This window comes from Gallus gallus, chromosome 3 (assembly GCF_016699485.2).
Source record: "Gallus gallus isolate bGalGal1 chromosome 3, bGalGal1.mat.broiler.GRCg7b, whole genome shotgun sequence".
NCBI lineage: Eukaryota > Metazoa > Chordata > Aves > Galliformes > Phasianidae > Gallus > Gallus gallus.
Window position 1 is genome coordinate 50166672 of NC_052534.1, and position 14129 is coordinate 50180800.

At 39.0% G+C, this 14129-nt stretch overlaps 1 protein-coding gene across 4 annotated transcripts in view; it reads left to right on the forward strand.

Moving 5' to 3' along the window:
- TIAM2 (T-cell lymphoma invasion and metastasis 2) overlaps positions 1-14129 on the forward strand; it is a 168151-nt gene that overhangs the window by 62070 nt on the left and 91952 nt on the right. The window contains exon 3 of one of the 4 annotated variants that reach the window (XM_046938839.1): positions 9275-9365. The exons of the other annotated variants lie outside the window; for them this stretch is intronic. The gene's annotated coding sequence lies outside the window, so the exon portion shown is untranslated. The remainder of the gene's footprint in view (positions 1-9274; positions 9366-14129) is intronic. 4 annotated transcript variants of the gene reach the window in all.

Sequence of the window (14129 nt, forward strand, 5' to 3'; positions counted from 1 at the left end):
TCACTGAGTGGTGGATGTGCTGGGTGAATCAAGTGTTCTTTTTAGTAGTTAGCACAGTTAGACATAATAGTTTTGCTTTATTTAGAAGTAATATTCTCTTGATTTTCACTTTTTTTTTAAAGTTCTTTTTAGTATTGAATTTGCAGGTAAGTAAAGATGTAGTACTCCAAATTTAAGCCGAATTTTGGCTCAGAGTATCTGCTAGTCAAGCATGAAGTCAAGAGTGTAATACCTGAAATTACACCTATTTTTAAGGGCCATACTGAAATAATGTCTGAAAGCAGATCAGTGTGACTTCATCCTCTGGGTACTTTCACTGTTTTTGACTGAATCTAAAGCCCACGAAAGTCAGTGGGAGCCCTTCTGTTCTCTGTGGTTGGCTTGGATCAAGCTCTATCTTAGTAATACATTTATGTCAGTAGTAATATTTCAGGAAGCTGAAAGGCAGCTTGATAAAGTGGCAGAGAGCAGGCAGGACTCTGAAATCACTGCTTCTGAATAGACTTCATGTGGGCTTGAAAATAGAGCACTTTGGAAAAAAACAATTCTGCTTCTGTAAATTGCTCAGGGATACTGAAGTCAAAGACCATCCAAACATTGTTTTGTGGGTTACTTTTTCTGTAAATAGAGTTAATGCTTTGTTACATGTGGAAAAATGCTGGAGTTCTCCTCCAGGCCTTGCATGGAAAAAGTGAGCTAGCAGAAGCGTTAATTGTAACCCCCTTCTCAGATGCCAGGAAAGAGTCCTTGAGGCTGCCTTACCCTAACAATATATCCTGTTGAGGTCAAGAACTTTTTTCTTCCTCCATGATCCAAGCTTTCTACCTCAGGCAAGGAGAAAGAAACTCAAATTAGCTGAAAGCAAATAGGAAACAGAAAATGCCAATGATCCACTTGTTAATTCATGGGAATCTGTGGGATATGTGGGTAAGGGCTTGCATTTTCCCTGTAGTCTCCATGGTTCGAGGAAAAAAAACCTTGCCTCTTCCTATGAGATGGATAAAAGCAGAGTGACTGTGCCTAGCAGGCGTACAAGTGGACCTGTGCAGAATTTCATGATGACCCAGACACAATAAACTTCTGCATGTGGAGTATTAAGAATTACATCTTTAAGTGGCTTAGCTATGAAGGCAGTAAGGATGGGCAATGAGGACCTCAGAAACCCTCAGTCTCTTATTCCCTTTTGTTAGTGGGCTGGGAACTAAAGCTTAGCTCAGCTACCCCACATGCAGCTCAGACTAGAGGTGGAAAACGATGCCCTATGCGCAGTAAGGGGAAGAAGTAATCCCTGGCCACATGACTGTGCAGATGGTCTCAGACTTCTCACATAATCTTGCGCTTTTGTTTCTTGGGAGGGACCCCACCTCTCCCTTGCCTGAGTGTAAGCATGTGTAGGAGGCTCTGTGGAGGGAGTCTTGCGGATTTAATTATTCCTTACATGTTGTTTGCCTGTGTATGGGACAATTGAGCTCATAATAATCAATCTTGCATGCTCTGAAACAAGAAAATGCTACATATGATCTAAACTACATGCTGAAATGTGGTTATTGGAAACGACTTTTATGGCTGAATAGGCCTGTATCATGTTGTCTCTTTGCTTTTTTGGTCTTTTAGTTATTTATTCACAGTGTCATGCCAGCAAAATATTTTATGTCTTTCCATTTAGCTCACTGAATGAATCTTTTGCTTCTGGAAATGTTTATACATGGATAACAAAAAATAGATTTTCTATATAAACCAGTGGCTTAATTTTTGTTCATATTAATTGAAGGACTTATCTCTTGTAGCATCTTGTTAAATAATGGAAAAGGAATTTCCTGAGTATTTGAACTCTTATTATATGCACTAAGGTAATTTATCTTTGCTATTTCTTATCCGCATTGTGGTTGCCTAGGAGCAGAAGTAATAATATTAATTTTGAATCTACTTATTCCATTTGTTCTTCCATCAGACTGATAATTCCATATAGCTGTTGTGTTCCATATGGTAATCCACTAAATATTTACATTTCTTCCTTTATAGCCTTTGAATGCATACGTAAATCTCTTTCTTCTCACACATGGTCAGTGTTTTAGTAACAGAGGTCTGTTGCAGACATGCTTAATTTCTGCACTCACATTCCTTAAAAAGTTTATGTGAGGAACTCTGTTCAGGTACTACAATTTTGAAGCAATTTCAAATTACTAAAGGTCTTCTGATTCTGTGGGGAAAAGAAAAAAAAAATGCAGTTCATTGATTCTGAGACTGTTGTGTTTTTTTCCATGTTCTGTAAGGCTAAGATTATGTGAGATTATTACTGCTGCAGAATGCCTTCGATTACTGTTGAGATAAGTGACTGAGAAATAATCCATCAAAAATAAAGCTGTTGTTATTCTTCTTCCTTCCCTTCATTTCTGCAGACATTAGATTTAGGAATATCTTTGAATGATCTGGCTCCTTAAGCAGGAGCATCATTTGCCTGTAACCCCTCATGCTGCTCTATTTGTTTTTTTATACTTGCTATCTATATATACAGATGAGAAGAAAAATCAGTAAAAGCTTTTTTTTGCTCCCCCTTTCCCATAGCATTACATATGTTGAGATGTTTATTGTTGCTCATCTAGCATTCAGACTTAACAGCATGCTTCAGATTCTTCTTTAATAGAATTTCTTGTTTACTTTGCTTGGTAGGTGCAGTGCTTATCAACAACATATGTCCTCTTTGTTCAAAGTGAGCTTTTTAAAAAATGTTGAGATGATTTATTGCCATGTGCATCTTTGCAGAAGCCGGCACCCTCCGTCTTTTATTGTACGGTTGGGATAAAGGAGGATTCTTGCCTACTTAACTCATGTGATTAAAATGGGACACATTGTGATGTTCTCCTTAATTAGCATGATCGGCTCCTGAGGAGCGAGGGAACCCTGGCTGTGTTGTTTTGCTCTTTCCCCTCTAATGAGTAGAAAGATTCTTTTGAGAATTGCTAAATAATTCAGACCATTAGGAACCTGTCAGCTTAAACAATGCCCCCTCTGACCAGAAAAATTGTCAAGCAGTTGGACACCCTGGCAGATGCTGAACTTGTTCTTATTGTAAGATCTGCTGCAGGCAAATATCTTCGCAGCGACTTACAAGATCTGTGCATTGCTCCCTTCAGTCAGAGTGTATGGGTATAATCAACATGTTAACCAGACTTACTTTAGCTTGTATCTCCAGCGTTTCTTTCTGTTAAATTCTAATATTGTGATTTATCACCTTTACTTACATTTCCCAGCTAATAACAATGAGAAAATGCAATCCAGGCTTAAAGAAAATCTCACAAAACAAGCAAACAAACTTTCTGATTCCTGTAATATTCCTTCTGTTGTTTTCCTATGTTTTTTCCTCGTTTTTTATTCCTTTATTGCTTTGCATTTGGAAGTTCTCTGCAAACAGAAAAGCTGGATGTATTTTTAAGCAGAATTTGTTTTATATTCATATAACTTAGAAGCTGAGAAAGGGGGGGAAATGTTAATAACTTGAAACTTCCTAGAAAATTGTACACCCATGCAGGGCTACTTCCGTTGAACTTTAATAAGAACTATTTTGCATGCCTCTTGGTGCGTGCTATTGAAGCAAATAGTGATGTGACCTCATGTTCTTAGAATCTTAGCAATAATTGCTCTTTTATAGTGTTACTAACGTCTACAGATTTTTCCAGATTAATTGATGAAACGAAGATCAGCATATACTGAAACATTATGTAATGTATTTGATTAGAAAACAGCCTCTTAACTTCCCCACTTCCTGCAAATATTTGTGCTTCTGTCTTATGTGGGTGATACAAAATAGTCTCGCACAAGCAATTAGCTGGTCTGTTGCATCAGTTAATGGAACAAGCTATGGTAGTAATGCTATGTGAAATAACATCTGTGCTTTATAAATATTTATGTTGTAAGATATCCTAGTATATTCTTATGATGAATTACTCGACCTTCAAATGTTTTTACGTTTAATAGATATGTGGCTTTTTTAACAGAATGTGTTCTAATTTTTTTTTAAACTTAATGCATTTTAAAAATGTTTCTACTCATATTTTAGAGAGATTTCTTTTCCCCGTTTTGAAGTTGTGTTTCTGTAAAGTAATAGTTCTAAACTGAGAGTGTGTTTACACCTATCTGTTGTAGTAGAATAACTTCCAATTGTAGTTAGGAAGAAACAATTAACAATTCCCTAGTTAACTAAGATTTGTTACAGCCATTAGTATGAAGAAATGTATGCTTGTCATAAAAGATGTCAGGGCTGCTTCTGTGGTATAGAAAGTAGCAAATATTACTCAGAAAGTGTTCCTGTCTTGATCTGGTATATCACCTTGTTTTTCAAAAACAAAACTTTCTGAAAAAAAGAAAAAAAAGTGAGGCCTTGCAGGGTGAGTCCCTCTGTAGCTCTGTGCTAGGGGTTGAAGCTGGTATTGGATCCTAGCCAGGAATATTTGTAAGCATTACTGGCTGCTGCAGGTCAACTTCCCTCATCCGCTGTGCTCAGTCCTCAAAAGAGAAAAGATGGGTTTGCTGCATAGTTCATCTCTTTTTCTCTCCTAATCGACTTCATATTTTTTCAGTAATGTTTCTGCCACATGCCTGCCATCACATGGTCATGCCTTGTCTTTCTTCATTTAATTATGTTGAAATTAATATGACAGTAGCCAGAGGCAGTTAGATTCCCTGACTGTTCCCTACAACTCTCTTGAAAATAGATCATAACAAGAAATAGTAGGCCTTCATGTGCAGCACTAAAGAACGATGTTACAAAAATAAAGGAAAATGTTCATCTTTCTTCAAACATAAGGTATGGTTTATTCCATGCGTTAAATATCAATAGGTTCTCTGTGTTTTGGATTCTGGGAAAACCCATTTGAGAAGGGGCAAGGTGTGTGTGAAGAGCTCCTGGACAAGCAGGCAATGGGCAAGGGCATGCTGACTCCTGAGGAGGAGCATCCCTTTGGTCACCTGTATTAGAGCATTTTACAGAGCACGAAAGCCACTACCAGGAAAGCAGTAACCATTTAGGGCACTGTAAGCCTCTGTGATAGATGTAAAATTTTGCCCAACTGCAACAGGTTTTGTTGCTTAGCATCTATTTTGTTTTATAACCAGAGCTGTCTGACATTTGTTGGTGCTGTCATTCAGTAGATAAAATGGCCTGTTTGCGTATGTGAGCTCCAGAGTGAAAGAAGTGCTAAGAAGTTGGCTTCTTTTCGTCTTTTTCCTAAGCTCCTCCAAACCTTAATTAAATAATAAAGACCTTCAATTATTTTTGTCCTCTTCTATCTGACAAACAGTTGGAAATGAAACGAGAAAGCCAAGTGAGTGAGCATTGCAGGTTTGCAGAAGGGTGAGATGTTCCCAGAAATTGAATTGAGGTCTTCTGAAGGAATCTTGTATAGTGTAAGGTTATCATTCACCATGGGTGAATGGGAGACTGCTTCATTTCTTTCTACAGTTCCCCTCCAAGGCCAAAGACACTGAGGACAGACTTTGAGTGCAGTTTAATCAGTATTTCTCTAGCAGATGTTGCATGATTCAGATGTTTTAGTCATTAAATCAACAAGGCTTCTAGATTCACCCCTGCTTACTATCTTGTTGACAATAACATATAATTATTTTTTATCAGCTAAGTTACACCTTGCATACCACTCCTTACCTGCTTGAAAGTTCCTTTAGATTTTTGGTTTGAGAAGCCTGATCTCATAATCCAGTCTTCTTTAACTCCTACAAGCATTTTGTTTTCTGAAACCACTTGAGGGAAAATGTATTGTTAACCCCTGGAGTATATACAAATCTGACTGTACAAAGAAACTAGTCTGTGTCTGAGCTGTAATCGGCATGATGCTAAACTCTGTCCATTTATTGCATCTTGGCCAAAGAACCTTGTAGACTCAATGGGGGATGCATGCAGGTCAGTCATCTACTTGTCAGGGATGCTGCACAGGGAGAGGAGGAGGTAAAGGAGAAAACTGGTCTTTCAGAAACAAACTGGACTGTGTCTAGGAAAAGATATTTCGTAGGAGTGACATCCTATAACAGTGGGCTGACATTAATATAAAGGAGATGTGTCTCCTTTCTTAGCATGAAGGCTGGGACATTTGTATTTTCTCTGTTTTTCTTAGTGGATTTCCGCTGCTTAGATAACAAAATGGTGACAATGGGATCACTTAGCACCTTCAATATAAAAGTAGTGTAAAAAATGGGTTAAAATAGCTGCCTGCTTAATCTCCATAATTCTATATCTCCATGCATAAAAGTAATGCTTTAAGGCATTCTCAAGGACATATGTTTTAAAATATGGTATGAGGGTTGTATGCTAATCTAGAGCATTCATATAGCCAGCTAGCTACCAAAGGCACAACTTATATTTTTACTCCCCTTATGGACTTTTCTGCACATCCTACGGTTTGTTTTTACTGCAAAACAGAGATGTTAAGAGCTGTTAAGCTAGCAGAGACGTGCAATAACAAACTACATAGCTTCCTTTCTCTATATTGAAATACCCTTTAATTTCCTATGTGACCTAACAGTTCTCTAGAAAATGTGGATAATGGCACCTTTCTCTTTCCCAGCAGTGTTGTAATGATCTGTTTATGGAAGACTGTGTCGCATATAAATACTTCAGATAGTATTAAGAGTTTAATTTATTGTGTTCAGAGCAGAGCTTGCTTGCTCCTTGTCGATTTCCAAAGATAGTTCATTATCAAGTTGTTCCATGCTGATAATGGCAAGGTTGGAGAATAAGGAAGAGATGGATGTGGAGACTCATTTTTGAGAGACTCTCATTCTTTAGCTACTGAATTAGACTGATGAGCCTGGGCAACCGAACCTATTTGGTTCCCAGGTAGCTTCTAGAAGCAGAGCAGAAGGAAGAACCACACAGTACATGCAGTAGCTCTGAGTTGGATGGTATGAAAGCTCTGTGTAAGGCAGGTAGAATTCAGAAAAATACACCTTCAAATTGTAATGTCAGTATGCTAAATGTAGTCTCTTAAGTACTTTAGAGGTAGAAGGAAAAATGGAAGAGCTTGAGGTATCAACTAGTGTCTTGAAACCAAACTTAAGCGTTGATTGACTTGCCATAAAAAGTGGGCATATGTTAATGAATCTGGCATAGTATATAGGAGGCATAGTAAGTGCACAGGTAGATTAGAAATAATGTAGTAAAGAGCTGAATGACCCTGAAGACTGGAATGATAAAATACAATGAACGTGGAAAAAGTGCAGGGTCGAGTGCTTTGCACTAATAGCAGGAATGCCTCTTGACATTCGGGAGTCACCCTCTGAAAATGAAAGAGAAAGGGAATGGACAGCTTTATTACCCATTGCTGGAAGATTGTGCACCACTAATGTGATTCAGCTGTGCCCTAGGGTATGTCAGTCCAGGTATTTTTGATTGTATTAGGGAAGAATTACTGTTATTGCATGAAGTGCTCAAAAGGCATCTTCAGCAATAATATTTATACTTCTGAACATCTATGTTTCAGAGAGGTAAATTCAACAAAACAGGTTTTGTTGGCTTCAGGGATGAGCAGATGTTAACTCTTTCTAAGGAATCATATGAACATTATTTATTTAATCAACCAAGAAGGTGAGCTACTGGAGGGTTGGACTAGAGACCAAGCGTTGCTCCTGAGTGAGATGCAGTGCTTTGACTCAGGAGTGGTTCTTGCATTCGCATGGTTTCTGATGCTAATCCCAGCACTTGGTCTGTTAGGGAAACAGTTGGACCACAGCAAGACTGTTAATAAAATACTTGTGTGTTAAGAACAGGAAAGAGAAAATAGTTTGTTTTTCACAGAAAATGAATTTGTCTCCAAAATGAGCAGATGCAGAGCTCCCATATGTACATTCAGACATAGATTTAGGAATATTATCTAAGTCATGTACTGCTCAGTTATGTTTCACAAAAACTAACCTAGAACTCATTTATAAAAAAAATAAAGGTCTGTGGAGTTGAAAGAAGGATTTGACCTTTGCTCTGATGAAGAGAGCATATTAGTTGCTGATGTTGTTAACGTGGGAAGTTTTAGAAGAGATCCAAGTCATTGCTTTTCAGTGGAGAAGTTAACTGTAAATGTGCTTTGGAGATTAATTAGAATTTTATTCCCAGTTGTTCCAAAGCTGCCGAGCCTTAGAGTTACCTCTCCAGTGAGAGGAAACGGTGAGTGTGCTGGGATACTGGAAATAATGAAACACAGGTCAGGTTCACTTCTAGGTGGCAATTCCTAAGTTACTGTGCAAATATTTATTCCATTTTTGTGGACAGAAATATTGATTTGGAGCTTTTGTGGGTTTCTGATGGTTTCTATTACAGTGTTTATGTGTTTCTTTTCAATTTAGTACATCATCTGCAATGTAACTTGGCTGTAGTTTCATGCTTGGCACTTAGAAGTAACCCTCTGATTTTATTAGAATAATTGAATAAATGCCTTTTTTTTTTTTTTTTGGCTGCAACTGTTCTGTAGTTAGGGAAGTGTTGAGCCCTTCTAATAGCAGTAAGATTGTTCATGCACCTAAATAAAGACTTCATGGCCAAGATCAGTATATTTAAACTTGGAGATGTCATCCGCATCTAATGAGTATTGTTTCATCTGAGGCCAGTTATTAAAAAAGCAGCTAGTGTATTCCGTAAGATACTAGAAAAAGCAGAACAAAAGAAAGCATTAGAGAAGAAGTGTTGGTCTGTGGCTGTGTACATGAGGGAGCTGCATAAAACCATTAAATGCAACTGGAAGCTGCTCTTAATAGAGGGTTTTCATGACTAGAACATTCCTGCAGTGGTTGCGGGAGGCAGGTTTTCACCAGTGTGTCTCACCCAAGGATGTTGGGAATACCTACTCACTCCTATGGAACTTAAGAGGAAGGGAGGAAAAAAAGACTAAACCAGAAAATAAGAGACCCCAGAGCTCCCTTTGAACGAGCTGGCCTGTGGTGGGCAGCCTTTCTGCATCCTTGCTGTGGAAGCAGGCGGTGGCTGCTGCCTGTGGGGTCAGACAGGAGCCTGGTCAGGGCTGCCCAGTCAGGGCTGTGGCCACCTGGCATGGCGGCAGGCTGGCCGGCTGGCCTAACCACTTTGGGCAGCCAGTGGAAAACCACCCGCTGGTGAAGTCTGTGTTGCACTGCTTCACCGATGGAAAAAATTGAGCTTCAGGAGGGTGTGTAGCTTGCAGACAAAAATATATCCAGCCTTATGCGGGCAGGGGCTGTTTTTAGTTCCTAACGGCTGAGTGTTTTGAAGTGTTAGACACAGTTTCCTGGCTTGCCCCAGGCAGGGAGAGCCCATGCGTCTGAATGTGTGTCCGGCAGCAGAGCCAGAGAGTCCATGGAGCAGCGAGGCTGAAACCAGCACCCTGAGGGAGGTAAGCGGGAAAGGGAAGGGGGCTTGGGCTGGGAGAACTGGGGAGCAGGGAGAAGAAGGGAGAAGCATCCACCAACCCTCCCAGGAGCAGAGTGGGCTGATGCCATACCTGATTTCCCAGACACTGTGTTCCCTCCACTGTCGGGGCTGTGGCTGAGATGAATGATCTGCCTGCAGAAAACAGTTCTTGCTGGTCATCTGTCAAACTTGATTGCCTGAATTGCTAAATAAACTACCGCCTGTATCATTTTACAGCTCTGCTGCAGCTGGACTGGATTTTTTAAGGCAGTGTGTGTATTATTTAAGGCAGAAAATGTGTATTAGTGTTGCAGTTTTTGCAATGTTAAAGTGACTCTACTAATTAAAATATGATTAGTAATCACTCTAAGTCTTTTCTACTTTTTATTCTGTCATTTCTCACCCTAATTTTAAGATAATTCATGATAAATAGACAGTGTATCCAAGTGAATATTGGGTAGCTTTTCAGTGAAGTGTTAGAAGGAAAAGTTTCAGTCAGCACTACTACTATGCCTGAACTAGGATTATCTGGAAAAAGCAGAACTGCTGCTTCTGGCAGAGGTAGGTTCTGAATGGATTCTGATTTTTCTGTATAGATTTTTAAAGCTGCTTAGATTTTAAATACATTTTTGTACAGAAACTGTGAAAATGCTGTGTTTAGTGACACAGGAGAATTATAAAAAACAACGATGGAAATGGCCAAGAAATGGAGAAGTGTCTCTTTTCCCCAACTTCTTTTTTAAGAGGCTGGTGATTAATTGCTTGTGCAATGCAACCAAAGTTTGCTGCTTTGTTTATGCTTGTTGCTGATGTGGTCACTGTGTTAATTTTGTACTCTGGTGACTTCATACTTCATTCTGGAAATCATGTCTTTCTTTCCCTTTGGAATGAATGATTTGGTAAAATTATATAATGTATAGCAAATTACTAGTTAGAAGGCAAGGGATAGAATTTTTTCTAGTCTGATCAGCTCTAACTAGAAAAGCGTCCTTATATCAAGAAAGGAACACAACATTCTGTAGCTGCGAAGCTATGAAGCAAGTCTTTTAGCAATTATATGTAGTCTCTAGTTCACTTCTTCTAATGTAGAAATAACATGCTGAATCTGCATAGGTAAGCCCTAAACTGTGTTACTGCTGCAGGGCTTTTGGCATGCTAAAAATCAAGATCCACTTTTAATTGCTGGAAGGACCCCATCTCAAGTTCAGTTCTGACTCCTAGACCCGCTGTCCTCTTCAGGAAGTCCCAGGGCCAATGGTTGGAAAGCATTTACTTTGGAGTCAGCACCCTCTGGTGCTTATGGATGTGTAGACTGAGAGGTAGGACAGACCTCACCAAACATATCATGGTTTCCTCTTCTTCCTGTGAAGTGGGTTGGGTAATAGATGGCATGCATGCTGCATTTCTCAGCCCCATGACTGCCTTGCTGGCTGGGTTTGTGTTTGATAGCATGAGGTGATTGCTGCTGGAGAGGACAAAAGAGAAGAAGGGCATCTCTCTGGTTGGGTTTGGGACTCCCAGTTTGGCCACAGAGCCCCAATCTTGCCTCCTCCTGCCACTACCACAGGTAAGGAGGGCTGAGGAAGAGATCTCTGGGGACTTTACCTGCTCTTGATCTCTGAGGTGCTGCTGCTCTCACCCCACGGCGACTTCAATGCTTGTGCCAGCAGTGAGGCTGGAGTTGTATGGAGCATTTTGGTCCCTTTCAAGTGCACCATCCTCCCCATCCAAAATTTGAGGCCTGGAAATCCCTTGAAAGCTCTGTATGGGTCTGCACCTGGGCCTGCCAGCATGTTCACAACCAGAGTAGGAGGAAAAAAATGGTCCTTGACTTACCATCTCTTTAACTATTACAGCTACTGCATTAAGCTGAGATGTGAGCTGGCATTCTTGATTTTGTCTTTTTTATTTTTAAAGCTTAATGACTTCTATTTAAATGGATATGCACTTTAGCCACTGTGTATAAATTCAATAGCACTTAAAAATGGTGAAATTTGTTTTTCCTTCCAAAGAAAAATAAGTCTCCTGAGATTTAGATTGTATCAGCATTCATATAATATGATAAAGATCTTCAGGCTTGATTCAACCTTCCATATTGCTCTTACTTGAAAGCTGTATGATATAATTTAACTGGCAATACCTTGGACTCAAAAGAATGGGTTGAGTATAAGAAGGGCTTGAACTACAGGTATGAGATGTATCATTCTGATGCAGTATGTATATGTAGACCAGTTGGGATCAATACTATTTTTAGAAAATGAACCAGAAAAGGAGATTATCTCTTGCTTAAAATGTGAAATTAACGATCTGTTTGCAGTGTTGGTATGGTTAACAGCAAAAAAAAGAAGTGTCTAGGATCATGATGAGTACTAGGTTGAATGAGAAGAAGCATTGTTTTTTTGTCCTATTTCTGAGCTACCAAACGCTTCCTAAGACAGGAGTCTCTTAACTCTAAAGAGAATAATGAGTGAGGAGTTCTGGTTTCAAACAGGATTTTAAGGGAGAAGTATCTTTTTTTTTAAAGACATACTTGTGGTGTTTTGGTTTTTCATTCTTTGAATACAGTGATATATAACGCAAAATATCCTGCCAAGAATACCATGATACAATTATTATGGTATATTTTTGTTATAAGAATGTGATTGAGATTGCAGGAATAAGAAATCTGCTTCTGATTTGTGGAAGCTTGTGACAAAATTGCGTAGTTTTTAAAAATACAGTAAATTGTTTCCAGTAAGAAACTCTATATTTAATCCAGCTATGGTATTATGCTGTTGTGCCTCCCTCATTAATTTTGTGTATCTTCCTGCAGCCATGCAGGAAGTTGAGGACAGGTTCACCTTCTAGCATTTTGTGTTATTTTCAAATTAAAAACAGAAGTAGATTAAAGGTTACTTTAAACTTTATATCTGCAATTCTTTATCCCTGTAAAAATTCACTGAGCACATTGATTCTGTGCAAGACAGGTTAGTATATGGTAGATAATTGTATGAAATTTCGAAGACTTCACGAGCCATTTAAAATGACTAGTGTTTTAATCTGATGTTAAGAGCTGAAGGGAATGTAAAAGTTGTCTAAAAGGAAAAACAGAAATTGTTTGGTCAATTAAAAGGTCAATTAAAAACATCTTTTCTGGATGTGTATATGCATCTCTCTCTATATAAGTAGTGACCGCATCACAGACTACAGTATTTCTAACTGGAAAGGAAAGTAACAAGTTGGTCATTTCATATCAGTGAGGGAGAAAGATCTGCTTAGCTTCTCTTGCTCTGAAATACTTTCAGATTCTCTATTATCACAGCTCCACAAATACTGATGACAGTCTCCTGTTGTGCCCTTATGAAACACACACCCAGAACATCTTTGCAGGTGTCTGGCGTCTCTGGCTCTGCCTGTTCTCTTCTCTTCCCCAGTTCTGTTTGTATCTTCTCACTCTACCTTGCTTACTCTGGAGGTGAATATTGCAGTCACACTCTGCAGTTGGGAGAGAAGTCCTTAAGTGCCCTTCAGGAAGTATGTTTTCCAAATACAGCAAAAAGCATACATGACTCTTTGCCTGCTTCCCTTTGCTTCATTACTATAGAATACTTGATGAGATATACTATCTGACCTTCGTATATAAAAGCTCTTCATATAGGTATTTATATCACTGCAAGATGAGTTAAAACCTTTTCTGCCTTTGTCAGACATCTATACACAAGCTGATGTCTGTGTGTGATTGTGCATGGTGACAGCTATCGGAGAATCGTTCCAGTGTCCAGAGGTACTGCACCAGTACAGGCAACAACCATCCTGTGTCTGGGAATGCGCACAGCTAAGAGGTTTTGTACACATGTTTATGCTACAAGCTGGGACAAAGTATTTGGTAGCTTATTTCTTTCTTGAATAATTGTGTCATTCCCCAAGGAAAGGTCTCCTGAAATAAAGTTTAAGTGCTGTCCTGGTTCTACGTTATAAATAACAGGAAAGGTGCAGGCTCTTATTTTTCAGGTGTGAGGCAGCTAGCTCATTGTGTATTATCAGGCTCTTATTGTTGGTCTTCTTTTCAAACACCTTTTCTTTTAAGACAGCAGCTTTTTAATTTAGGCTTTTCTGCTGTTCATAAGTGGTTATTATTCCTGGTAACCCTGACAACTCGTGTATAAGAGTTCCTACAGTTTTTAACGAGTCCTCCCTCAGTGGTACTAATTTGATGAGATAATATTATTGTTGTCCTATCTTGACCATTCCATATTATTATTTTTTCTTGTTACTTTTGCACTGATGCCTTGTTTTGAGAAGTGAGAATCAACTTCCCTGCACCTCATGAGTAGATTTGCAGGGATTAAATGGTTTGTAGATGACTTGATACGTACCTACTTGATATAGATCACATCTACCAGTGACTGTTCATTGCCACCAGCCATCCAGAGGAATAAATGCATCAAAATATAGTAGTTAGCTTTGGTTCATGGCTTCATGTCTCATGAACATTATTTCTTGCTCCAGGCTAAGGCTTACCATTACTCTTACATTAGTTGAACTTTTAAAACATCCTGAGTGGTCACATTGTCACTCTCAGTCACAGATAACAAAACATCCAGAGGAAGAAGCTGCCACCATTTCTTGTCTTTCCGTAGTTAGTATTGGGCCACTATCTTCATCATTGTGGTTGCAGAGTATTCAGTCTATTTACATCTTTGTACTCACCTTCTGAGTTTGGAGTTTGTGGTTTTCTAACCTGAAGTTTTATAAAGTCTCACCTTGG